This window comes from Vombatus ursinus, unplaced genomic scaffold, assembly GCF_900497805.2.
Source record: "Vombatus ursinus unplaced genomic scaffold, bare-nosed wombat genome assembly UNPS02014874.1, whole genome shotgun sequence".
Classification (NCBI taxonomy): Eukaryota; Metazoa; Chordata; class Mammalia; order Diprotodontia; family Vombatidae; genus Vombatus; species Vombatus ursinus.
The window spans coordinates 13404346-13430507 of NW_020954652.1; the positions used below are offsets into that span (position 1 = coordinate 13404346).

The 26162-nt window shown below is 37.5% G+C and overlaps 1 protein-coding gene and 1 pseudogene across 1 annotated transcript in view; both read left to right on the forward strand.

The window, feature by feature from the left end:
* PPFIA2 (PTPRF interacting protein alpha 2) overlaps window positions 1–26162 on the forward strand; it is a 664632-nt gene that overhangs the window by 200998 nt on the left and 437472 nt on the right. The window lies entirely within an intron of this gene.
* LOC114028238 lies at window positions 22454–22701 on the forward strand (annotated as a pseudogene).

The following is a 26162-nucleotide window of genomic DNA, read 5'->3' on the forward strand; positions in this document are numbered from 1 at the left end:
TATTTTAAAATTTTAGCCATTTCTAAAGAAAGAGCACCACCTTGTGGACATAGAAATTTTACCATCGTAATTTAAGAAAATGGAGAGATGTAAAATGTAAAATTATTAATTTTCAAAATAGACATAATACAATCCATCTAAAACTTGTCATTGAATTCCATTCATTTTTTGTTTATTAAGCACCTGCTGTATGCTAGACCTTGGGAAACCAAATAAAACAAAATATAGGGAGAAATGTAAAGAAGGTAATTGCTCAGACTACAAGTGTTTATTAAGTGTCTTATATGTGCCAGGCACGGTCCTAAGCTCTAGGGGGGAAAAAAAGAAAGGTAAAAACAGCCCCTGCCCTCAGCAAGCTTACATTTCCCTAGAGAGAACACACAAACAACTATGAACAAACAAAACATTTACAGGATAAACTGAAGATACTCTCAGAGGAAAGGCAATAGAATTAGGGGGTTCCAGAAAAGACTTCTTTCAGAAACTAGGATTTCATCTGAGACTTAGAGGAAGGCAGGAGACGGAGATGAGGAGGAACAGAATTCCCGATGGAGGACAGCTAATGAAAATGGGAAATGAAGTATCTTTTGCAAAGAACAGCAGAGAATTCGATGTCATTGGATTGTTGAGGGAATTAAGGAGAAGAATGGAAAAACAGGAAGGAGCCTGGTTATGAAGCAAAATCACATCAAATGGAAACTGGAAGGCATTCCTGCAGAGACAAACATCTGAGGAGAACGTATAATGCATTAATCTCATTTTATTTAGTTTTTTCCACAATGAATGACTATAAAATAATATGATCATTTTGAAAAAAAAAGTTCCTTCTCAATCTTTTTTTGTTACACATTTTTAAAACAATGTCAATCTAGTAAGAAATAATTTTAATCACAGAATTTAGACTTCTGGTGCAGAACATAAGTTTGTGATGCTTCACTGCTCATCTGCTGCTGTATAGACTTGTAGGATCCATTGACCACATCTGTTAGCATCCTTGTCAGTTGTCAAAAAGTTCTGACAATGTAAGAAGAGTCTCTCCTAGAGAAAAAAGGTGGGATGCCTTCACCCAGGTACCTGTGATAGGTCCATTACTGATTACTGCCCTAGTTACATTACTTCTCTGCCCTAAATGTAAAAGCTGATTTTCCTGGAAGCAAGGAGCTTTGCAATTTACCAAAAACAATCCAATCCACACTGTTCTTTCTGTTCAACTCTGGGCCTAATTCATTGTCCATCTGTGCTCTCTGTCTCAAACGGGTGATGGAATGAAATTGCAGAATGAGACAGGTCTTTTCAGACGTAGCAAATATGTGGACTTGTTATGCTTGGCTTTATTTATTAGAGAGTAAGCATGGCACAAGAGATTAAGAACATGTCTCAAAGTCAGGAGGACTGGTTTTTATGTCTTGCCTCTGAGTGTAAACTGAAGAGAAGGCGCTGACCTGCCTTGTACATTGAAACTATATCTTGTTCCTATGATGGTAAGTATGTGAGTAGACAATGTAAGGTAACAATAAATAGGAAATTGGAACTAAGAGTTTAAGGGGGAACATAGAAGCCACTTGAAAAAAAATTGTGTCCAAAATTAATTAAAGACTCATCCAGAGACCATGTGCTAAGAGAAGAGAAGCCAGCTAGGCCCCAGTTAGTGGCCCTTGGTCTATAAGTTATAGATAAGTTCCTGACATGAACCATAAAAGCCATATGCTTGTTCAGGTGTTTTTCAGTTGTGTCTGACTTCTCATGACCCCATTTGGGGTTTTCATGGCAAAGATACTGGAGTGGTTTACCATTTCTTTCTCCAGCTCATTTTACAGATGGGGAAACTGAGGCCCATAGTGTCAAGTGACTTGCTCATTGTCACACAGTGTCAGAGGCCAGAGATGAACTCAAGAGCATAAGTCTTCTTTACTTCTGATCTCTCTCTCTCTCACTCTCTCTCACTCATACTCTCTCACTGCTATGCCACCTAGCTCTCCTTCAGAGGCTTACTATCATTTTAAAGAGAGTGAATTTAGTGAAGTGGGAGGGAAAAAAACAGAGGATTGAAAATTTATAATGTAGTTTTTAGAGGCTCTCTGGGCCTCACTTTCCCCATCTGTAAAACTTGAGTTGCTTTGAAAGCCATGATTTTTTTCTTGTCCTTTGTTCTCAATGAGGACCAAAATGACAAGCCCAGGTTGTCCTGACCCTGAGTCTGATTTTCTAGTAAGCCATTAAAATCTTGCATTAATAAGGCAACCCAAAGGTGATCTTCATAATTTTCAGGTGACATTAATAAGCTAATGAGTCAAATCTAAGGTAATATGATGAAGCTCAGACAACCCCCCCCCAAAAAAACAGCTCCTTAAGAAGAGACCCTGGGGAAGCTAAGTGATGCAGTGAATAGAGCTCTGGCCTTGGAGTCTGGAAAACTTGAATTCAAATTCAGCCTCAGACACTTGACACTTACTAGCTGTGTGACCCTGGGCGCCTCACCAATAAATAAATAAATAAACAAACAAACAAACAAATAGAAAGAAAGAAAGAGAAAAAAAAAAGAAAGACCCCAAAACCCTCCCCATGGAGCACTCCTCCAACTCCTACTGTTCCATGCTGCCCGAGTGCTACCAACTGTGATCAACAGTTAACATAAGTGACTTTCTCTGCCCTTCTCCTCCCCTCTCCTGCTTCCCTCTCCCAGTCTAGTCCCCAGCAGCTTCCTCTGTGTTTTATTAAAGTGTGATTGATGTATTATTCCCTATATGCCACCAGTGTGGCATATATATACCTGACCCAATCTTCAAGACCTCTTTGTAAGCTATAAGCTGGACACCTGGGCTAGGACTGAATTTGTCCTCTGCTGACCCTATCATGGGGGAGAGTGGTTCCATGAACTCCCTGTTAAAAAGCAAGGACTGACAAAGGAACCCTGTGCTTCTCCTGTGAGAGACCTCCCCTCATGGTTGTGGTTAATAGAATGCCTTGGTAGAGGTACTTTTTCTCATCAGTGAATTTTCCCATGCCAATAAATTCCCAAGTCCAGTCACTTTCCATTTATTTGTAATAAAGAAGATCTTTTATCTTTTATTCAGTTGTTTGTTTATTTTGGTATGGGCATAGGGTGAGAAGTGATTGTTCTACCACCCTCCTCCCTCCAAAAAAAGAAATAAAAAGAAAAATGTCAACAAAACATTTAAAAAAAGGTACAGAAAATAATGTAAGTTGAAAAGTAGAAACAGTGTTCATGTTAATTTTTACAATTTACTAAATTTATAAGCTGTGATAGAGATTCAGAGTTTCTGATGCAATCTTCTTTTTTGTTTCTTTGTATAGGGAAAAAACTATGTTTCTGGATATTTGTCAAATTTAGAATTAAAAATTAAATATAATTAAAAAATAATGAACCTATAAGGCAGTATTTTGATCTATCAAATCAAGTGCTTTAAAAAAAATGAGGATAAAGTCTAACAAGATCTTATGTTCTGTACTTGTTTCAGTTAATTGTGAAATGGCAAAGATGTTTTTAGTTATGTATTGTTTTTTGTTCTATACCTGTAATTTCAAGAGTGTAGGGAGGTCCCTGCTGAGAATATTGTCTCTAACAATTCAGATCAACAACTTCTTTGAAACAGATAGTCTTGGAAAGTTGCCTGGGGGATACTGAGAAGTTTAAGCTTCTTGCCCAGGGTCACTGTAACTAGTATGTGTCAGGATAATCTAAACCCAGCTAATCCTGACACTGAGGTTGATTTTCTATCTACTACTCAATATTACCTCTCCCTTAAAATAATAATAACAATAACAACCACAACAATAATAGTAATGATAACATTTATATAGTTCTTTCTATGTGCCAGAGGCTGTGGTAAGTGCTTTACAAATATTATCTCATTTGATCCTCACGACAACCATGGGAGGTAGGCACTGTTATTATCCCCATTTTACAGTTGGGGAAACTGAGGCAAACAGAGGTTTGTTTGTGGGTTGTTTTTTTTTTAATTGACTTGCCTAGGGTTACACAGTTAAGTGTCTGGCTCCAGATTTGAACTCAGGTCTTCCTGACTCCAGGCCTGGAACTCTATCTACTGTGCCACCTAACTGCATTTAGATGTTTGTTTATTGCTTTCATATTCATGTGGACTATTTGTACCTGACCTGTGGTAGAGCCTTCTAAGCTCCTATTAGTCTGATCAACCATACCCACACTGTACTTTGACTCCAATATAGTGATGCCATTTTGGTCCTCTTTGAGAATGAAGGACAAAAACTAACTATGGCTTACAAAGCACCTCATGTTTTGCAGATGGGCAAAGTGTGGCCCAGATAGATTCTAAAGACTGTATCCAAATTCTCAATCCTCCTTTTTTTTCTTCCACTTCACAAAACTCCATCTTTAAAATGATAGTGAGTTTCTGAAGAGCAGCTGGTGATGCAGCAGATAGAATTCCAGGCCTGAAGTCAAGAAGACTCATGTTCCTGAGTTCATATCTGGCCTCTAACACTTAGTAGCTGTGTGACCCTGAGCAAGTCACTTAACCTTGTTGACCTCAGTTTCCTCATCTGTAAAATGAACTGGAGAAAGAAATGGCAAACCACTCCAGTATCTTTACCATGAAAACCCCAAATGAGGTCATGAGGAGTTAGACACGCCTGAAAAACGTCTGAACACAAGCAGGTGTAATGTGAGAAATTGAAATGTAATATGAGCTGTTGTGAGAAACTAAGTATGAAGCCCTAATTTAGGGGAATAAATATGGTTTCAGTGTCATACACTTGTTCCAGATAATCAGATTTACCTATGAGTGAATGTACTAGGAAAAGATGACTAGCCTTCCTTTTTTTTTCTTTCCACTATCACCTGTATTTGTAGAAATACTTTCTAAGAGCTTGTCAATTTGTCAGTCTGGCACCTGCCTGCATATGTAGTTTACAACGCCTCTGCATATTAGTGGGTATTCACCTGTGTGATTTAATGTGACTGAGAACAACAATTTATCGCCTGATGACCAGGCTTCTGGTTATGAATTATTGCACTAGCTCATTAGGGAGCAACTAGGTGGTGCAGTGGATAGGCACCAGCCCTGGAGTCAGGAGGACCTGAGTTCAAATCTGGTTCAGACACTCACTAGCTGTGTGACCATGGGCAAGTCACTTAACCCCATTGCCTGGCCAAAAAAAATAAATAAATAAAGATTGCACCATTGGAACCCATTTTCATTTCTCATGGGATGGTTGGAAGCAAGCTCTTTCCTCTCCAGTCTCCTTGGCACACATGCGGTTAAGCTTTTCTTTCCCCATCTTTGTCCTCTCATTAAGTGAAAGCAGCCACAAGAACAGCTGGAGGCGAAATTCTAATATTCCTTGATTTGCAAGAAGATTTGGGTTAATGTTTCCATTTCGTTCCATTAATTAGTTAAATAGTGCTGATCATTAAGGTCTTTCTTTGCCAGTGGTTATAAGGATGGCATAAATAGGTTGGGAAATGAAGATTTTACTCATTCTAGCTGCCTTTTAACTATTTGGTCTTCCAAATGATCACAGATAATCTATCTCAATTTAAGTTTGGTGAAAGTGAGAAATGGGGGAGGGGGGACACAAATTGAAAAGGAGAGGGAGGAAGAGGAGGATGCCCAGTTTAGAGAAATACAGACTTGAAGGTGGAACAAGGTAATATGGGGAAAAGGTCCAGTGCTCTATCCACCAAGGCAACTAGCATTTCTAAGGGGGAATTCTTGGACCTGGGGTCAGAGAACTGGGGTTCAAATCCCTACTTTGGTATTTCTTGTGTTAGTGACCTTGGGTAAACCACTTAAACACCATGGACCTTAGCTTCTTCATCTGCAAAATGGGAGATTTGTTGGACTAGATGGCTGCTGAGACCCATTCTACTTCTCGATCTATGATCCTCTGATCCCAGGATGGTGGCTGTGGAGGATTGGATAGATTATCCCCTTTCACTCAATTCCTGCTATACAATAAGTACATAATAAATGCTTTGCGACTTAATCCTGCTCAGTTTGTTTAACCACTTTTACTTTTTCTCTTTTTTAGTTTTTTCTATATTAAGTTCCTTATTCATTGAAAAGAAAGAATAATATATTATGTTACTAAATTATTCAAATATATGAATATATATTATTTGAATATTGTGTAGGAATGCACAGCCCATTGTAGCATTCAGAAAAATATCTTATAATCCAGATTAGTTTATTAAGTTTATTCCCTTGTATTCAGGAGGGTGTTCCTCATGGTTTTTAAACATAAATTGTATATTCCTGCTATCATAAGAAAAAAAATTGGGTTAGGTAGAAATTATTTTTTGTGTAGATAATAGGAATGAAAATATTTGAGTCAGGCTGAAGGGTAGGAGTGAAAGTGGGTGATTGTGTTTTATTTTTCTAGCCTGTGGGCTGTAGTTCAGTATACTGGCATTATTTCAATGCTTAGGAGTAATGTTCAATTTTTATTTTTGCATTCTGTTATTTGAGTTGTTCTTGATATTGTTGTGGTTAGCATCTGGGGAATTTGCTCCATAGAAACATGTTAAAGTTACAAAAAAAGTATTGATCACATATTTCTAAACCACTCATGCGGCTAATGTTAACCGTGTATCTACAATTCTAGCTGTGTATCCCTGTGAGTACTAATGCTTTTGCTGGGTAGTTGAGATTAGATTCTGAGGTTATATAGGTAGCTTAAATTGGAGCTTTGGACAACCTTGAGAATTCCTACAGCAGGAAGTACTGTTTTTGTTCCCCTCTAGAGGAGGAGAGAAGAAAAGAAATGGGAAAAGAGAGGTAAAATAAATTGTGAAGAATGTTCTAATTTTCTCTGAAGCCCATTTAATGCTATGGAATTTTTTTCTAAATGTAATGTCCCTCTCTCTCCTTCAACCCTGAAATATTCATGCCCTTAAAAGATGGGTGCATAAACATTTAAATTTCTGGAGCGTGATTATGTTTCATGAGAGTACTATCATACAAGACTTCTTTTCTTGGTAATGTGAGTGACTTCAAATATTCACTGGGGTTCCTCTATTGCAAGAGTTCTTAATTTGGGGTCTATGACTTAAAAAAAATAAACTATTTTAATATAATTGGTTTTGTTTCTAAGCCTACATATTTTACTTTATGCATTTAAAAACATTGTTCTAGGGAGGAGTCCATAAGCTTCACAAGACAAAAAGAACGTTAAAAAAAAAAAACTCAAGAAGGGCCCATGACAGAAAGACAGCCCCCCAACTCTAGAGAGTGTTTAAGATGAGTTAACTTATGGAATCCTAAATCTAGAGGTGGGCAGCTAGGTGGCAGTAGATAGGTCACCCAGCCTGGAGTCAGGAAGACCCGTTCAAATCCAACCTCTGACTCTACTGGCTGTGTGAGCCTGGGCAAGTCAGTTCGCCCTGTTTGCCTCAATTTGCCTTCAATACTCTCCCTGTATATCAGGGATTCTGTATTATACAACTTTGAAAGAATTCAATTACATTTAAAATACATTCATTAAATGCATAAATAAAAATGATTATGTTACTTGGGATATAATCAACTTGTTTTTGGAGAAGCAGCATTGTTAATATCTGTCTTTAGACTAAAAATGAACTAGGTGTTCCCCATGGCTTAACATAACACAATAACTTAATGTTGATTTTGTTTGAATTTTTGTCACCCCCATTTGAATCCTTTTTATATATTAGGCAAGTTTTGTTTTGTTTGTTTAGAACCTTTACCTCCATGGATATAGGGGTCTCCTCTGTTAGGAAACTCTCTTTACTAATGCATAGTGATTGTTCTTCAGAGAGTCTAACTTGGGCTAACTGAGGGGAAATGACTTACCCAAGGCCAAACAGCCAGTAAGCTTCCAAGGTCTTCCTGACTCTGAGGCCCCTTCTCTGTCAATTCAGACACACATCTTCCTGGGAACTTTAGACTCTTAAAAACATCTCTTGGAACTGTTCCTGTTAGTTTTAAGTAGAGCAAATAAAAAGACTTCTTCTGTTGTAGCTCCTGTGTAAATGAATGATAAAATTATACATTTGGGGTGCTTTGATCTCTTCCAAATGAAAGAATCAATGACATTTAAAGTAAGATTCCTGCTCATCCCTCTTAGAATCATGTCATTTCACTGAAGGAATTCATGGGCCATTGATGTAAATGCCTAGCTAATGTGCCTGTCATATTTCTGATTCTGTGGTCATTAAACTATAGCCACCTATGTATTATGCAATTCATAAATTTAAAAAAAAATACACATGATTTACTTTGTTCTTGGAGCACTAGGTATGGGCTACCTTGATAGCTAAACTCACATATCCCCTAATCTAATCCCTCAAAAGAAGGACCCACTCTTATAAGTAGATAAGAGAGTAAATTCTGATTTAATCCCTTCTAGGATTTTATATTCGTTCCATTCTAAGAGAAGTATATTAGGAAGCACTGAGGTGAAGCACTGAGGTTATGGGCACTGCAATTTGACATTGTAAGAACAGATTTAGCTGAAGACATTGTGAAAAGGGTTGTTTTTTTTTTTCAACACAATAAGATGTGTGGAAAATTGCACTTAACGTCAGATTTCTTTCCAATACGTGGATTGGTTGTGATTTTTTTTCTTTTTCTCATCTTTTTATTTAAAAAAATTTTTTTAAGATATTTTAAAATATTTAAAACATTTACGTATTTTAAAATATTTAAATTTAAATGACTTTCTTTGGCAAATGAGGGAAGAAGTATAGAGGGGGCTAACTATATATATATGTATGATTGTGTGTATAAATATACATGCATATAGACAAATATGTTACTAGACATCTTTTTAACAAGAAAAAAAATCAAGCATACATATTGATTCAGACTGATGGTTTGTATGCTAAATATTCAATCTGCCAATACTAATGACACTAAGAGAAATTTTGTGGGAGATCATAGTTGATATTGATAAGAACACTTCAAAAGGTTATGCATGTAACTTCAAGTGTCCCCAGCTTCATTTAATAAACCAATACATATCTGTTGGCCATGAATTTATCCAATTTCCTTTTGAACTTGTTTACATTTGCATTGTCTGCTGCTTCTTGAGATATTATTTCATAAGTGTTTTACTTAGTTTCCAGACCTACATTTGTAATCACCTAGCACTGTGACCTAAGGGAAAATACAATTCCTCTGTACCTCACATTCCTAATCTGATAAACCTATACTATCTCTCTCAGAAACTTTCTATGAGGATAGAATTAATTATAAGTTGCTGATGTACTGCTGTTTGTAGAAAATAAGTGCTCTGTTTAGACAGCAAAAAGATGGAACCCAGTTGCATGGAAAGTTGGATGCAGTGATATCTAAGAACCCCACTAAGCCCTCTTCTTCACAATGAAAAATAGACATTTATAAAATGCTGAAAATGATTTTTTCATTCCTAAATTGTGTCCAAATCATTAAGACCCCCAGATTTTATTTTCTGATGGATAGAGCCTATTAAGATGATAATCAGATTTCTTCTAAACTGTAAGTGGGATTTCAAAAGTTCATGGAAGCCTTTAGGGAGAATCGAGAAAGTTGATGACATTGTTTTCAAATAATGAATAGATAAATCACTTATCAGTAAAACAGTAATATGTAGAGAAAATAATTTATTGGTGTTTTATCTTGAATAATTTACATCTCAATTTATTTTGTATATATTCCTACATCAAATTATTCTGGTCTTGCCATGCACATAATGAAACTGATGTGTGATATGGATACCTGAATGAATAGAGGCACCATAGACGGAAATACTGATGTCAAAAGGAGGACCTGAGGTAGGGCAGAAGACACAAGTTAAGTTGAAGACAGGTTGAATTCAAAGTGCTATTGGCATGCCTACATGGAGTTCTAATTTTTGATGTGCTACTCTGAAGGTCTGGGTTAGGGATGGACATTTCGAAATTATGGGTATAGTGATAGTAATTGACCCCATGTGAGTGAATGACACTTCCAAGAGCAATAAGAGGGAAGGTGTGTGAACAAATACAAAAGAACTACAGTGAACCCCCACTGTAAGGGGCTAAGAAGCAGAAGTGCCAGTGAAAAGGAAAGTGAAAGAAGTATAATCAAAGAGAATTGGGAGTGCCATAGAGTCCAATAGGAGAGACTAGTTGATGCAACAAATGTTACAATGGAGGATGAGGACTGATGAAAAGGTCATTACATTCTGCCATTGGAGGAGATCACTGAATTTATCACTAATGTCCTTAGAAATGATAATTTTTGTAAAGCAGTGGGAAATAGGCCAGTGTGTGTGTGGGGGGGGGTGAGAATGTGCTAGTCTTGGGGGGGCACCTTCTCAAGGAGTTGGGCAGTGATGATATAAAACACAAAAGACATCAAACAAAAACTTATTTAAAAAAAAGTTTTGCAGTGAAATGGAAGAAAGAGTTGAGAAAAGTTTTAGCTTGATTAGAAGGATTAAGGGGAGGTTTGCATCATGATTGTACATGTATAACCTGTGTCAGATTGCCTGTTGTCTTGAGGGCAGAGGGGAGGGAGGGAGAAAAAAATCTGAAACTCAAAATCTTATAAAAAATGAATGTTGAAAAATATGTAATTGGGGAAAATACTATTTACTAAGAAGAGGTTTGCTTGTTTGTAATTTTTTTCTGTAATTTATTTTGTTTCTTTAGAAATTGGGAGAAGAGACTTAGTTAGGAAGAAGTTAGAGAAAAGGGAATGATTAAATACGCATGAAGAAAGGGCATCTGCCAAAGCAGGGAAGGCAGCAAGGAGAAGAATCAAGTCAGTCAAGCAGTCGCTCTATAAACAGTGAGGGTTTAGCTTTGATGAGGGACCTGGCCCTTTTCCTACTCTTGGACTAAAATTCCTGTCTCCTGTGTCACTAGTGGTCTTTTCTCGATTTCCTCCCTCCCTTCCTCCATCCTTCTGTCCCTCCCTTCGCTTCCCTTCCCTTTCCTTCCCTTCCTCCCTACCGTCTTCCTCTCTCCTTCCTCCCATCTTCCTCTCTCCTTCCTCCCGTCTTCCTCTCTCCTTCCAGTCCTCCCTCCCTCCTTCCCTCCCTCCTGCCCTCCCTCCCTCCTTTTTTCCTTCTTAATAGTCTTCCAAAAGTACAGGCCTAACTTTTCCTGGTTCAACTTTGTTCAGTGGCTCATTATTACTGGCTCTAGGATGAAAGAAAAAAAAAAAACAAAACTTCAGTTTGGCATTTAAAGCCCTTCACAGTCTGATTCCAGCCTACCTTTTGGTATTTACTTACCATTTCTCCCCTTATTCTGGCCCTGTTGGTTCACTTGTTATCTTTAAATTTGACCTTCCAGCTCCTACTTCCACACCTTTGCAAAGGCTACCCCACGTGCTGGAATGTACTTACTCCCCCTTTCCTATGCCTCTTAGAATCCTCAGCTCAGATATCACTTTTGGGGGGAATCTCTTCCTGATTTCCCTCTCTCCCTCCTCAAATTATCATGTGTGTACATTTTGGTTTACATCTTATAAACCACAGTAGAATGGTACCTTCTCAAGGGCAGGAACTTAAATCATTTTTGTCTCTATATCCTCATTCCTGCCAGGCAGCATGGAGGAGTGGATAGAGAAATGGCCAAGCCAGACTGACCTGAGTTCAAGTCCCAAATTTGACCCATCCTGTTTGTGTGACCCTGAGTGAGTCACTGTACTTCCCAGTTCTCTAGGCAATCCTCTAAAACAATTTTCAGAGAAGGTACTTAAAGGCATTGATAGAGGGAATTTCTTCACCCAAGATTTCCATGTACCAGTAAAATCACTAGTCCAGATCCAATTCCCTATTTCTGCCCCTAGTACCTAGCATAGTGCTCTGTACATAGGTACCTAAAAGACATTGTTTATCAAACTCATCCAGTTTTTTGACATCGTCCTGTATGACTGTCACTTCTATTTCATACTTCTTTGAATTTGAATCAATTTAATAGACCAAATTTATCAAGACCTTTAAAGGAGGAGAGAAGGAATTAGCATTTATATGGTATCCCCTATGTGCCAGGCACTGTGCTAAACCTTTAAAGATATTACCTTATTTGATCTTCACAAAACCCCTGGAAGATAGCTGCTATTATTATCCTCATTTTAGAGTTGAGGAAATGGAGGCAAACAGAGATTAATTGACTTGCCCAAGTCAATTGTGCCAAGATCACATAGCAAGTATCTGAGACTGAATTTGAACTCAGGTTTCCTAATTCCATGCATACCTCTCTATTCACTGTGCCACCAGCTGCATTAATAACAATAATTTTAATACAATACTATATCCCACTTTATAGAGTTGTAAGATTTTAAGCACTTAAGAACTCATAAAGTGATATATAAATTATATATATATATTATATATGTATATGTATATACATAATGGAAGTGTGAGTTGTCATTATTTTGGTGAATGATTCTTTTTATTTTTACTGGTAGCCCTTTTCTTAGTAGAGTCCTTCTGAAATCCTTTCTTATCATGGCCTCAGGAGTCATCCTATGTTTTCATGAATCTGTTTGTCCTTTGATTTCTATGAGAAAAATAAGTTTTTCTTCTGTGGGAGGAAAAGAGAAATATTGGTTTTAAAATGGCATGACTATATATAGTCTAGTTAGCATGTGTGATTCATTGTGCATGGCAGATTATTCAATATTTAAGCAATGTAATATGACATTTAAAAATATTTTTAGAAACTTATGAAACTTTTTTTGGACGAACAGTGCCATCACCCATGGCCACTAGAGGGCAATACATGAAAATGATTAGAAATAAAAGAAAGCCTCAAACTGAACATTGGGACTTTGAGTAGTTTGACTGTGGTACATGTGTGTCTGTATGCATATATGTATGGGTGTATATACACCCATACATATGTATGTCTACGTATATGTGTAGATGTATGTGTGCATAAACGTATGTGTGTATGTGTATATATATATTTATATACATACATACATACAGTCATATCCAACATCATGAATCTAGCTATGTTTTCAGAATGTAGAAGTTCATTCTTCTGATAATAAGTAATTCAGCTCGTACAGATAAGGGCTAAAGCCTCAAAAGTGATTTACCACCACAGAGTAATTGTCAGTTAAGCTCGTTAGCTAAGTAGGCCAAATTTTTGTTTTATTTTGTTTTGGAGCAAAGGCATGAGGACAAGTATCCTTTATTGTTTATTTTTCCATGCCTCACTCTTGTCCTTACACCCTCATGTTAATTCAAATGTTCACCATACCATTGTCTAGGGAGATTAATGATAAAGAGTAATTAGTACTTTTATCTGTGGGAATGAGACACTTTCCACCCCTCAGAATGACTAGTTTCCTCCTTGTGTTTTTCATTAGATTTTGCTTGATCCACCTCCCTACCACTGCTGAAGGTGATAGTAAAGTCCCACATAAGGCAGTCGAAATTCCTCACTCGCTGAACTCCTTTTCTTGAGAGGTGAAACCAACCCAAGTAAAACATGGCTTCTTTGTCTCAATAATATGAGGATTTAAGTAGAACAGAGTCAAAGGGGCCATACTGAGTCAAGAGGAGAGGAGATGAAGCTGTGAGTGCAAAGTCATAGTGTCACAGGGCAAATCAGTTTATTTGGGCATCTATAACTGTTACTTCTAACATTTCTCCCATCTCCTCTTTTACCTCACCCTTTGCCCCTCCAACAAACAATAATAACAAAAACAAAAACAAGCACAGACCTAGTCATAAAACCAAATGCAGGTTAATTATTGTTTCTTGGGAGCTGCTGAGGAGGCAGAGATTTACAGAGATGTCTATGAAGATAGATGCCCTTTGATGGCAGCACCTTCATTCATGCCAATAGTGAAATGTTGAAGACCTGGTTCTGTTTCTTTTTCCTTTTTATTACACTGTTATTTGTGCTGCTCTACCCATCTTACCAGAAGTACTGCATGATGAGTCAAACTGCTCATGAGAAAGCATTTCTATTTATACACTGGCTTATTTCTAAACTCAGGATATACTAAAACTGCTTGATCCTACTACTCAGACTTATGGCTTATGTTTTATGGGATATTTTTGCCACTTCAAATACCAATACCTGAATTTTGTTATGTGATATATGCTCAAAGAACAAATAGTCTCTCTCTCTCTCTCTCCCCCTCCCTCTCTCCCCTCTCATTCCTTCCCTCTGTCTCCCTCCCTCCTTCCATCTCTCCTCTTTCTTCTTCTCTCTCTTTTCTGTCTGTCCTCTCACTTTCTCATCTTTCTATTCATATATCTAGATGAGTGTGCAAGGATGGCCATGACTTCAAAATTGTTTTCATTTCTGCCATGTCCTAGATGTGATACTGTGTAAATCACTTCCCCTCTCTAGGCTTCAGTGTGTTTTTCTGCAAATCAATAATTGCATTGCTTAATTCTTAGAGTTCTGATGATATCAGTTCTGATAAGAAATACAAAATGTTTTGAAAACGATAAAGTGCACTGTAAAAGATGATGAAGATGACATCTTTTTGCTACTTCAGTGATTAGACCCACTTAGATAAAATCAACAAGGGCACATTTCTACAAACTCGTGATGATAGAACTTTTTGGGGAAGATAATATTCTTATAAATGGACTATATTTAGGGACTATAAATGGACTATGGCACTATAAAGTCTAAAGTACCATCAACTCTTGAATTTTTTTGGTGCTTCCCTACACAAATTTGAGAGATGGTTTGTTAAAGTGAAAAGACTTTCAAACTTGGAGTCAGGAGAGACCTAGATGGAATTCCATCTCTGGGCTGCTACAGTCTTTGTGAGCACAGGCAAGTCACTTAAACTAGCTGTGCCCCAATTTCTGCATCTTCAAAATGGAGATAAGAATTGTAGTACTTCTGCACAAGTTTGTTTTGGTTTTTTTTTTTTTTGAGGCTCAGATGAGATGATGTGTCTTGTGATTTGCAAACCTTAAGGAGTTATGTAAATGCAATTTATTTAAGTTTATTGACATCCTGTTTTGGAAGATTTCCTATATCCTTTCTTTTGTTTTCCCAGTTAGTTAACAAGACCCTTGAGGGCAAGTGACATATGTTTTCTTCTTCGGAATCCTCCCGTTATGCTTAGCATGGTTCTAAGCATAAAATTAAATATTCACTGTGTGAATACTTAATCAGTGTTTAATATATTTTCCAGTAGTTTAAAATCTTCTATGAAAAGCATTTGTAAATGGTTTCCTGAACTATTCTCTGTTCTATTTAAATTTTAAATTAAAAGGTCCAGATATTGCATAACAGCATAACATATGGAAATGTATGTATGTGTGTGTGTGTATATATATATATATATATAATATATATACACACACATATGATGTGAGTCATTCTGCAATAGTAGGTCAATCAAATTTCAATATTAATTTTAACCTTACATTTCCACAGTATTGTTGTGAGGATCAGATAAAATAATTGCATAGTGCTTAGCAACATGTCTGACATGTAGTAGGCTATGTATCCCTTCTCCTTCTTCATTCCTTTCCCTTCTCTTCTTCTCCTATCCAGTACCAAATTTGCTATCTTTTTATCTTACATAGAACCAGACAGTGGAACAATAAAACTATATCTTTAACTGTTAACTTTGCAGTGAGGAGACTTACTCAAACTTTTAAGCTTTTGTCTTTTTTCACGTTACAGGATAATTTTGAAAGCCTCTGTAGTACTGTGTCTATAACAAAGATACAATGACTACTGCCACCACATAGTAATTTAAGTAAAGAAAATATAAATGACCTTCAATGAGCGTATAAGATTTTGCCTTTTCACTCCCCAGTGTCATAGTGGAAAAACATTAGCAAGAGGATAAGACCACCATACATGTGGTCCAAAAAACACCAATTCACCCAAGGTAGCTGTGAGGAGAATCCTGGACTTGTCCTGAAATCCCTGACTCACTAGGATGCTATGGAATCCTACAGGAAAGTTTTTACAATTCACAGCTTGGTGGAAGAATCCCAGTAATCTCTGGTTAGGTGCATGAGTAGGGGATGGGGGGAGATTTCTTGCTGTTTCTCCTGGGGTGGTATAATCACCAAAACTCCATCCAGTGGAAGGAAGCCCTGCTACATGTCAGGCTCAGGTAGGCTGAGGGGGCCTGGAAGTGAAGGTTTTGTCTGAGTCTCCTCCTCATGAACTAGATTTCTATCCTTTAGAAAGTCACAGAAAGGCAACTGTGAGAACAACTGTTTGTACCCAAGTGTTGTGGTGATGCTTATCACACCTGTTAGGATGTTTAGGATGGTTCCCCTGAGACTGTATATACTGGAGGGAAGACCTATCTGAGTGCAGCAGCTTGGCACATAGATCCTTCCCAACCTTGTCTATGTTTCTATCTTGTTTATGGTAACTGTTACTAAAAATGAATCAATGAAATCCACTCACCTCATCAATTTGTGCTCAGAAAGACAAAGAAGTGACCAATTGTCGAGCAAAGGTTAAAGTAGATAGTGCTCAGGGAACCTGTGGCCTCCAGGCCCTCTGATGTGGCCTCTTGACTAAGTCCAATCTTTACACAACAAATCCTTTTGTTAAGGGGATTTGTTCTGTGAAGTTTGGATTCAGTCAAAGGGCTGCACTTGAGGACCTACAGGGCTACATGTGGCCTTGAGGCTGCAGGTTCCCCACCCCTGGTAGTTAGGTATTGGAGTAGATAAAACCCTGGACTTGGAGTAAAGAAGACCCAAGTTCAGATTCTGCATTAGACACTTAATAGTTCTGTGACCTTGGACAAACACCTTAATCTCTCTAAACCCAGTTTCCACATCTGTAAAATGGGTTATTATAAAAAATTAAATTAGAAAAGATATGTAAAGTGCTTTGCAAATAGCAAAGTATACTATAAATTCTAATTATCATTAGTAGTATCATCATCATCTTCCTCATCATCATCATCAACATCATCTCATTATCTTATTTTTTGGCCCACTGCCCTGAGAATCAGGAGTAGTTCATCTATCCCTAACCAATTTGCTCTAACATCTTAAGTTTTACTTCAGCTAAGGAAAAATTCCATTTGATAAGTTGGAATTCAAAAAAGGCAAATAGGAAATTATGACAATTTTGAATCCCTAATGATCTAGAAACGTATTACTAGCTTCTGTTTTTGGGAAATACAGAGGCAAATTCAATGGCAGTTCTAAATGTAAATGTAGAAAGTTATAGGCCTTTGTTAACAAGGCAAAGATTTATTGGTTGAGATGTTTTATACTGGGTGGACTGTAAAACTGTGCCCATGAATATCAAACTCATATATGTATTACTCAGCATAATGCATGTGTACGGGTAAATATATCTGGATGACCCCACTATAATATGCATAATGTTTATACAGGGATTGATGTTCATTGTGTTGAACATCACTGCCTAAGTATTTTAAATAAAATCGTTTGAAATGGAGTGTGCTTATTGCCTGAGATTACGACTTACAAAATAATCGCTTTGCATATTCTGAGATATTTGTCAGAACTCTGAGTCCACTTTCCCGAACATTTGCTGCTCTGTATTTGGAGTTGAAAAATTCCACTCCAAGTGTATATTTTGATGTGTTCTCAGTTTGGGAAAATCAGTTGGACTGTTGTCTTTAGGATGGAGAGGTGAGTGACTTAAGAGAGAGCAATTTGGAGGCTATAGCAATAACCCTGGTGAGCAGTGATGAGAGATTGGATTGGGGTGGTGTCCATTTAAGGAGAGAGAAGGGAATAGATGCAAAAGATGTCGTGAAGATAGAAACAATAAGATCTGGTAAGTGAGGGGCTGTGTGCGATCAGGAGAGTGGAAGGACGAAGAGAATGAATGAAAAGGTTGTGAACCTTGGTGATTGGAAAAATGGTGGTATACTCAATAGAAAAAGAAAATTTGAAAGAGGGGTGGATTTGGGAGAAAAGATAATGAATTCTGTTCTGTATTTTAATTTTTCCAATTACACGTAAAGACAATTTTTAACATCCATTTAAAAAAACGAGTCCTAAATTTTCTCCCTTCTTCCCCTCCCCCTCCCTAAAACAGCAAGCAATTTGATACAGACTATATATGTGCAATAATGTAAAACATATTTCCATATAAGTCATGTTGTGAGAGAAGAAACAGAGCAATAGGGAAAAAAATCCTGAAAAAAGTAAAGTGAAAATAGTATGCTTAGATCTGTGTTCAATCTCTACCAGTTCTTTCTGTGGATGTGGATATCATTTTCCATCATGAGTCCTTTGGAATTGTCTTAGATCATTGCACTGCTGAGAAGAGCGAAGTTATTCATAGTTCATTATCGCACAGTGTTGCTGTCACTGTGTGTACAATGTTATACTGGTCCTGCTCAATTCACTTTGTATCAGTTCACATAAGTGTTGCCAAGTTTTTTCTGAAATCTGCCTGTTCATCATTTCTTACAGAACAGTAGTTTTCCATTACATTCATATACCACAACTTATTCAGCCATTCCCCAATTGATGGACATGTCCTCAATTGCCAATTCTTGGCCACCACAAAAAGAACTACTATAAATATTTTTGTGCATGTGGGTCCTTTCCCCCTTTTTTACGATCTCTTCGGGATGCAGACCTAGTAGTGTTGCTGGGTCAAAGGGTAGGCAAAGTTTGATTGCCCTTTGGGCATAGTTCCAAATTAAAAGAGTGATTTTCTATGAAAGCATGATGTAGTTACCAAATCAGGAGTGGAAGGAATGTGCTAACTAAGAGTTGCTTCTGAACTAGGCTGCTTGCCTGTTATCCTTAGTCTAAGTCCTCACACCTGCTTTAGCTGAAAGCAAGCTTGCTGACACCTCTTGAGTCAAAATAGGTTGTTTACTGGAAGTACTATACCTTCAGATAAGAAGTAATACTCTCCTACAAAACAAAGCAAAATCTCTTCATCTTACAATTTCTTCAGTATAAATCCTGTGTTTATAGCAATTTTGACTACCATTTAACTAAATAGAATTTCCATATTGCACTCATGGCTATGGATGCTTAATATTCTTTGTAACAAGTCAAAGGATAGGTAAGTTCAGACAATTATTGCCAATTTAAGGATAAGCAAAGTGACTTCTCTATGATTGTTGGATAATAGAAAAGAACGATTCTAAAAATGTTCATCATGATAATAAAATAGAATAGTAATTAGGTGCCACAGATTGGAACTAGTTTGATTGGCCCCTCATTTGTAAGTTACAGTCCTAAGAAAGCTGCCTAGAATAGTTAGAAGTTAAATGACTTGCCCAGGATCACATAAACATTTTGTTCAAGAAATAGTATGTAATTCCTACCCATTTATCATATTTGGAATTAATTATAGTTTTTGGCTTCTTTGGAATGTGGAATTCTTTCACAGTACATGCATACACTCAGACAATGCCATTTAAAGAGACATAACTAGAAATATTACTTTTAGAGTTGAACATCTTCACTTCTCATCTGCGGACAATTAATTTTGACCCTCAATGTTACACATCTTTTTTGTTTGTTAAAAACATTTCTGTAGGAAGGAATATTGGTTAAAATTGACTTCTCCTTCCCAAATATCTTTCATAATCTTTTTTAGGAGAAGGGAATAAGCAATTATTAAGTACCTACCATGTGCCAAGCACTCTGCTAAGCAGAAATCCTATTTGCTCCTCACAACAACCCTCTGAGGGAAGTGCTATTATTATCTCCCATTTTACATTAAGAATCTGAGGCTGGATTTGAACTCAGGACTTCCTGACTCCAAGCCCAGCATTCTTTCTACTGTACAACATAGCTGCCTCTTTAGCAGGTTGATGATAACATGCTAGGTTGGAAGAAGCCACGATTTCCAATTTTTTTAATGAAAAAAGTATTCAGGGACCATCTAATTTAATCCATACCAAGAAGGAATATTCACAACCTAAAAAATGGCCCTCTCTTTGAAGATCTTTAGGGAGAAGACACTATGACTTCCTGAGATTCCCCAGGCCACTTTGAGACAGCTCTGATTGTTATGTTTTTTTTTCTTTTTTTCTTGTTCCTGCTATCACACCTAAATCTGCCTCTTTTCATCTTCTACTCATTGCTCCTGGTTCTTCCCTTTGGAGCCAGAAAGGTGAATTATAAACCTTTTTCCACCTAACAGCCCTTCATATGCTTGAATACAACTGCCATATTCTCCCAATGGCCTTCTCTTTTCCAGGCTAAACATCCCCAGTTCCTTCAGCCAGTTCTTGGGGGGAAAAAAAAGATGAAGGTCTTTTCACCATCTTACTTGTCTTTCTCTTGATACCCTACAGCCTATCAGTACTCTTCTTGACTTTGGTGCCTACATCTGAACATGAGATGCCAAATGTGATCTGATGAGTAGAGAATAGTGGAATTATCAACTTATTTTTTGGAAGCTGTGTTTCTTTAATTCAATCCATGGTCACATTAGTTTTTTAGGGAGGTGCCATATTGTATCTATAATTTATATGGAGTTGGAGCCTCCCCCCAACTTCCCCAGAAACAAAGCTTTCTAACCATGGCTTCACAACCACGAATTTAGGAAGCTGATTTTTTTCTAACATATGTAAAGTTTTGCATTTACCACCACTGAATTTTGTCTTATTAGATTCTGCCCATTGCTAAACTCTCAAAGTCTGTGCAGCTACTACTGTTTTCATCCCTTAAAGACTCTATCTCCAAGACACATTCCAACTCTAAAATACTACAAGTCAGCAGTTTGGGTAAAGTTTTCTTGAAAACATTACTTGAACTGCTTTTGAAATGGTTATATTTTGAAATATACCTAGACCATTTTTTTTAATAGATGTAAAGACTTATTTAACTTGCCTTGGAAACTCTGAAGAAAACTCTTAGCTTGGCGTGGATATTCAATTCAATAAAAGAAAATGTTATCATTTGAGATTATAATTCTTAACAGTAACCATAAAGATGTGAAAGTCTGACAAAGTGGAGCTAGGGGTCTCCTAGAGTTAGAATTACCTGGGCTCAGGTTCTGCTCAAGGTTATAGGACTCTGGACCAATCTCTGCTTTTCAGTCCCCCAGAGAGCTCAGAAAGAAAAGAAGCTGCAGACCAGTTGCTCATCTGTGTTGGCAGAATGAGCTTCCTCTATCAGGATTTCCCTGTGCTGTTGAAAAAGGTCTAAACAAGAAACCAAAATATAAGGATACAGATGAATAAACATTCCTACACTGAGTGAAATTAGATTACCTATATGGGCCCTGGTTGTATATACTTTGGCCTCATGGGTCTCCTATGTCTAAACCAAGAGGTAAAAAGAGGTAAAGAAATATTAAGAAGGATAAGAAACAAGGAGATGTCCATCAATTGGGGGATGGCGAAATGTGTTATAGTACATGATTGTGATGGAATACCACTGTGCTGTAAGAAATGTTGAGGAGCATTCCACAATTGATAAATGGTCAAAGGATATGAACAGACAGTTCTCAGATGAAGAAATTAAAGCCATTTATAGTCATATGAAAAAATGCTCTAAATCACTATTGACTAGAGAAATGCAAATCAAAACAACTCTGAGGTACCACATCACACCTATCAAAATGGCCAACATGACAAAACAGGAAAATGATAAATGTTGGAGAAGATGTGAGAAAATTGGAATACTAATGCATTGTTGGTGGAGTTGTAAAATGATCCAAACATTCTGGAGAGCAATTTGGAACTATGCCCAAAGGGCTATAAAAATGTGCATACCCTTTGACCCAGCAATAGCACTTCTAGGGCTATATCTCAAAGAGATCACACAAACGGGAAAAGGACCTCCATGTACAAAAATATTCATAGCAGCTCTTTTTGTGGAGGCAAAGAATTGGAAATTGAGAGGATGCCCATCAATTGGGGAATGGCTGAGCAAGTTGTGGTATATGAATGTGATGGAATACTATTGTGCTATAAGAAATGATGAACAGGCTGACTTCAGAAAAACCTGGAAAGACTTGTATGGACTGATGCTGAGTGAAGTGAGCAGAACCAAGAGAACGTTGTACACAATAACAGCCACATTGCATGATGACTAATATTGATAAACTTAACCCTTCCTGGCAATACAAGGATCTAAGACATCTCCAGAGACCTTGTGATGGAAAATGCTGTCCACACCCAAAGAAAGAACTACAGAAGCCGAATTGCTAATTTTTTTCTCTTCTGTTGAGTTTTGTTTCCTCTTTCTGATGGTTCTTCCTGTTGGTTTTAATTTCTACTTACAACATCACTAATGTGAAATATGTTTAATAGGAATGTAAATATATAGCCTATATCAGATTATGTGCCGTCTTGGGGAGTGTGGTGGGGAGGAAGGGGGAGAAAAATGTTAAACTCAAAAGCATATAGAAGTGATTATTGATAAATCAAAATAAATTAAAAAAAAAGAAATGTTGAGGTGCTGGGGTCCTTGGGCTGAGCGTGCGTGCGTGCATCCCACTGTGGCATCTTGTGTCTTCCTCCTCCTCCTCTGCGGTGACATTGGGCTACCAGTGATCGAGCGAACACAGCCACTGAGGCCCACAGCCGCTGCCATGTTCCGCATGATCTTCAACCAGGCCAAGAAGCACCCAAGCTTGATCCCTCTGTTCATGTTCATTGGAGCAGAGGGCACCAGGGCAACTCAGTACATCCTGTACCTGGTGCTGTTCAATCCTGACGTCAGTTGGGACAGAAAGAATAACCCAGAGCCTTGGAACAAAATGAATCCCATGATGAGTACAAGTTCTACTCCGTGAATGTGGATTATAGCAAACTGAAGAAAGAAGGCCCAGAATTCTAAGTGAAAATGTGTTTTTTGCAACTGCTGAGAATGAAGGGCTTCCACAAGCCATCCGCACAATTCTACACCCAATTAGGAAATGCTTGATCTTTCCCTCATGTTGCATGAAATCATGTTGCATTTAACAGATGAATAAAGATGTGAAACTTAAAAAAAAGAAAGGTTGAGCAGGTTGAATTTAGGACATAAAAAAATAAAACATAGACTTGCATGAAATAATGTAGAATGAAACAAGTAGAACCAAGAGAATATTGTATACAATAACAATATTGTTTGAAAAGTAACTGTGAATAACTAAGCTGTTCTGAGTAATATCATCATTCAAATCAACTATGGTGGTCTTATGAAGGAAAATGCTATCCACCTCCAGTGAAAGAACTGACATATGGAAGTATGTATTCTGTGGTTCCACATGTGTACCTCTTTCAAATGTTGACCTTCTCTAATGCTGTTTTGGGAGGAAAGGGATGGAGACAACTTGGAAGTTAAAATGTAACAAAAAAAGAAAGAAAAAGAGAAAACGAGAAAAAATGAGTAGGTAAGAAGGCAAGAGTAGAGTGTTTACTCTTAAGTTCTTCTGTGTACAATGTAAAGGAATATTATTGAAGAGGTGAAGGTGAGGAAGGGGTACATATTAAGTCTGAGAAATGACCCCTGCAAACGCAAAGACGTGGTATGAGGAATAAGAAGATCGATTTGTCCAGATCATGGAAGGTGAGTGGTGTGTAATAAGCTTGAAATTGGGTTATAGAGCCAGAGAGGAATGGAGGAAGATACAGGGATGATGAATGAAGCTATACCCTTTCCATAATCAGTGGTGTTTTTGATTGAATTAATGTTCTTAAAAGAAGATGGAGCAGAGATAGAGTATGCAGTAGGACAGACTGCATAGGAAATGCAGTCAAGGAAATGACCTAGGTTGAGAATCTGGTAAGTTGTGAAACATAGTCTAAGGGTTGGAATTTGGGCCTTATAAACATCAGAGTCAGAAATACCGATGTTGTCCATTCACCAGTCAGTCCAGCATGGCCCAGTGTTGTGGTTCCAGTACTGGATTTAGAGTGTGGTCTCTAGGAATCCCTAAGCCTGATCTTGGACTTATTGAGGGTGCCTCCCTTTTATTTATTTATTTATTTTTTTTGGTTAGGCAATGGGGTTAAGTGACTTGCCCAGGGTCACACAGCTAGTAAGTATTATATGTCTGAGGCTGGATTTGAACTCAGATCCTCCTGAATCCAGGGCCAGTGTTCTATCCACTGTACCACCTACCTGCCCCCGGGTACCTCCTTTTTAAAGGGACAGATCAGTTTTGAACTGACAAGGTCTAGCATCATTGCTAACAGAATGCTCTCTCATACAAGTCCCATTATACCCTATTTTTTTTTAGGTTTTGAAATTTTTAATATTTTTATAGTATTTTATTTTCCCAATTACACATAAAAACAATTTTCAAATTCACTTATTTATGTCATACCTATTATGTCAGGTATTGTGCTGGGTTCTGCTTATGCAAAGACAAAAACCAAAATTGTCCCTTCACTCAATGAGCTTACATTCAATACAAAGAAACAGCTTGCAGACATGTGAGTGTATGCATGATATGTACAAGGTCATTTTGAGAGGGAGCAACTGGGACCTTTGGTAACAAGAAAGGACTCATACAGGAAATGGCATCTGAGCTGAGATTGGAAGGAAGGTAGGCACTTATAAGAAGTGGAGGTTCTCAGAGAATGCATTCCAGGCAAGGGGCACAGCCTGTGCAAAGCAGGAAGGCAAGAGATGGACTGTCTTTTGTGTGGAAGGAGAAGGTCAGTTTGGATGGGTTGTGGAGTGCATGAAGGGGAGTGGGTAATGTATCATATGTCTTAAAAGGCAGATCACCCATTGCTGTCCTCTTTTTGGAGACTTATTCCATCTGTAAAAGAATGGGAAAGGGAGGCATTATTTTTGTCCTCCATTATAAATTGCCACTAGGTAAGGAGATGTCCATCTGTAATTGTAGCATTGCCAAAGACAGCTGAGCTGGCAGGCTCTGAACAGGTCCTTTGTGTGTTGGCAATTCAATTTGTGTTGTCCTACTTTTAATCTGTGCAGGGAAATCTAGTGGTGCTGGCATGGTGCAGCAGACTTTTTATTTATTTATTTTTTTTTTTGGTCCTAGTGACTGCCTGGGTGGGAAAAGGAATATAAAGTGGGGAATGCATTAAAGTCAATAATGGCATAGGGGTAAAAGACCCTATATTGCAAATATAATCCAAGTCATTCAGGCAGGCAGTCAAGTATCTATTGAGTGCTAAATATGTGCCAAGCACTGTGTTTAGTATGAAAGATATACCAAACAAAAAACCAAAAACAAAGTCCCTGCCCTCAAGGTACTTACATTCTATTAGGAGGAGACAACATGTTAATAACTAGGTACATATAAAATATATGAAATACATACATAATAGATAGAACAGTTGAAATAATTACAGAGTAGATCAAGATAATTTGAAGGGGGAAAGCCCCTTTAAACTGGAGAAGGTTGGGTATGGATAGTAAAAGCTTCCTGCAGAGGATGGGATTTGAGCCTAGTCTTTGAAGGAAGCCTGGGAAACTGATTTAGAAGTGATAAAGAAGAGGATTTTAGACATGGAGCTCCTGCAAAGGCACAGAGTTGTGTTCCAAGAACTGCAAGTAACAGTTTTTTTGTTTTTTTTTTTTTTGTTTTTTTTTTTTTAATACTTACTATTAGGTACTCTGTTGGGAGTTGTAGGTACAAAGACAAAACAGTCCTCAAGAACCTTATAGTGTATTTGAGAAGAACAACATTTAAATTTATACATAAACATAGAGTATAAAGTAATTCCTGGGGAAAACGTCCATGTCTAATATGAAGATAGTAAAAAGTGGTACCCAGGGATGGGGGCTTCCCTTCCTCATAGGCAGCCTTTAGCTCCCAGTGGCAAGGTTTTTAAGTAGAATAACTAGAGAAGTTGATTGTCATGCCATTACTAGTCTTTGGATATCTCACAGCAATAAAACTGTACTATTCAATAATGAATTCATACTTTTACTGCCTATTATATGCAAGTATTGTTTTGATTATCAGTGCTGACATTTAATGGTGCTCAAACTGTACAGGCTTAGGAAATCCCTTAAGTGATATTTTTAGCTGAAAAGCAGTGTTAGTCACATGGCAGAGAGAGTCTCAGTCAGGAAGACTCAGAGTCAAGTTCATGCCCTGTCTGTAAAATGTGCAGAATGTGGAATGCTGGACAATTCTGAATGACTGTAAATTGCAGGGCAGTTGTCCATCTGAAATGGTCCAAGGAGTTTTCTTTTATTTTTTTTGATAATTTTTATTTTTATTATTTTTATTTTTTATTTATTTTTTTTAGGCAATTGGGGTTAAGTGACTTGCCCAGGGTCACACAGCTAGTAGGTGTCAAGTGTTTGGTCTGAGACTGGATTTGAACTCA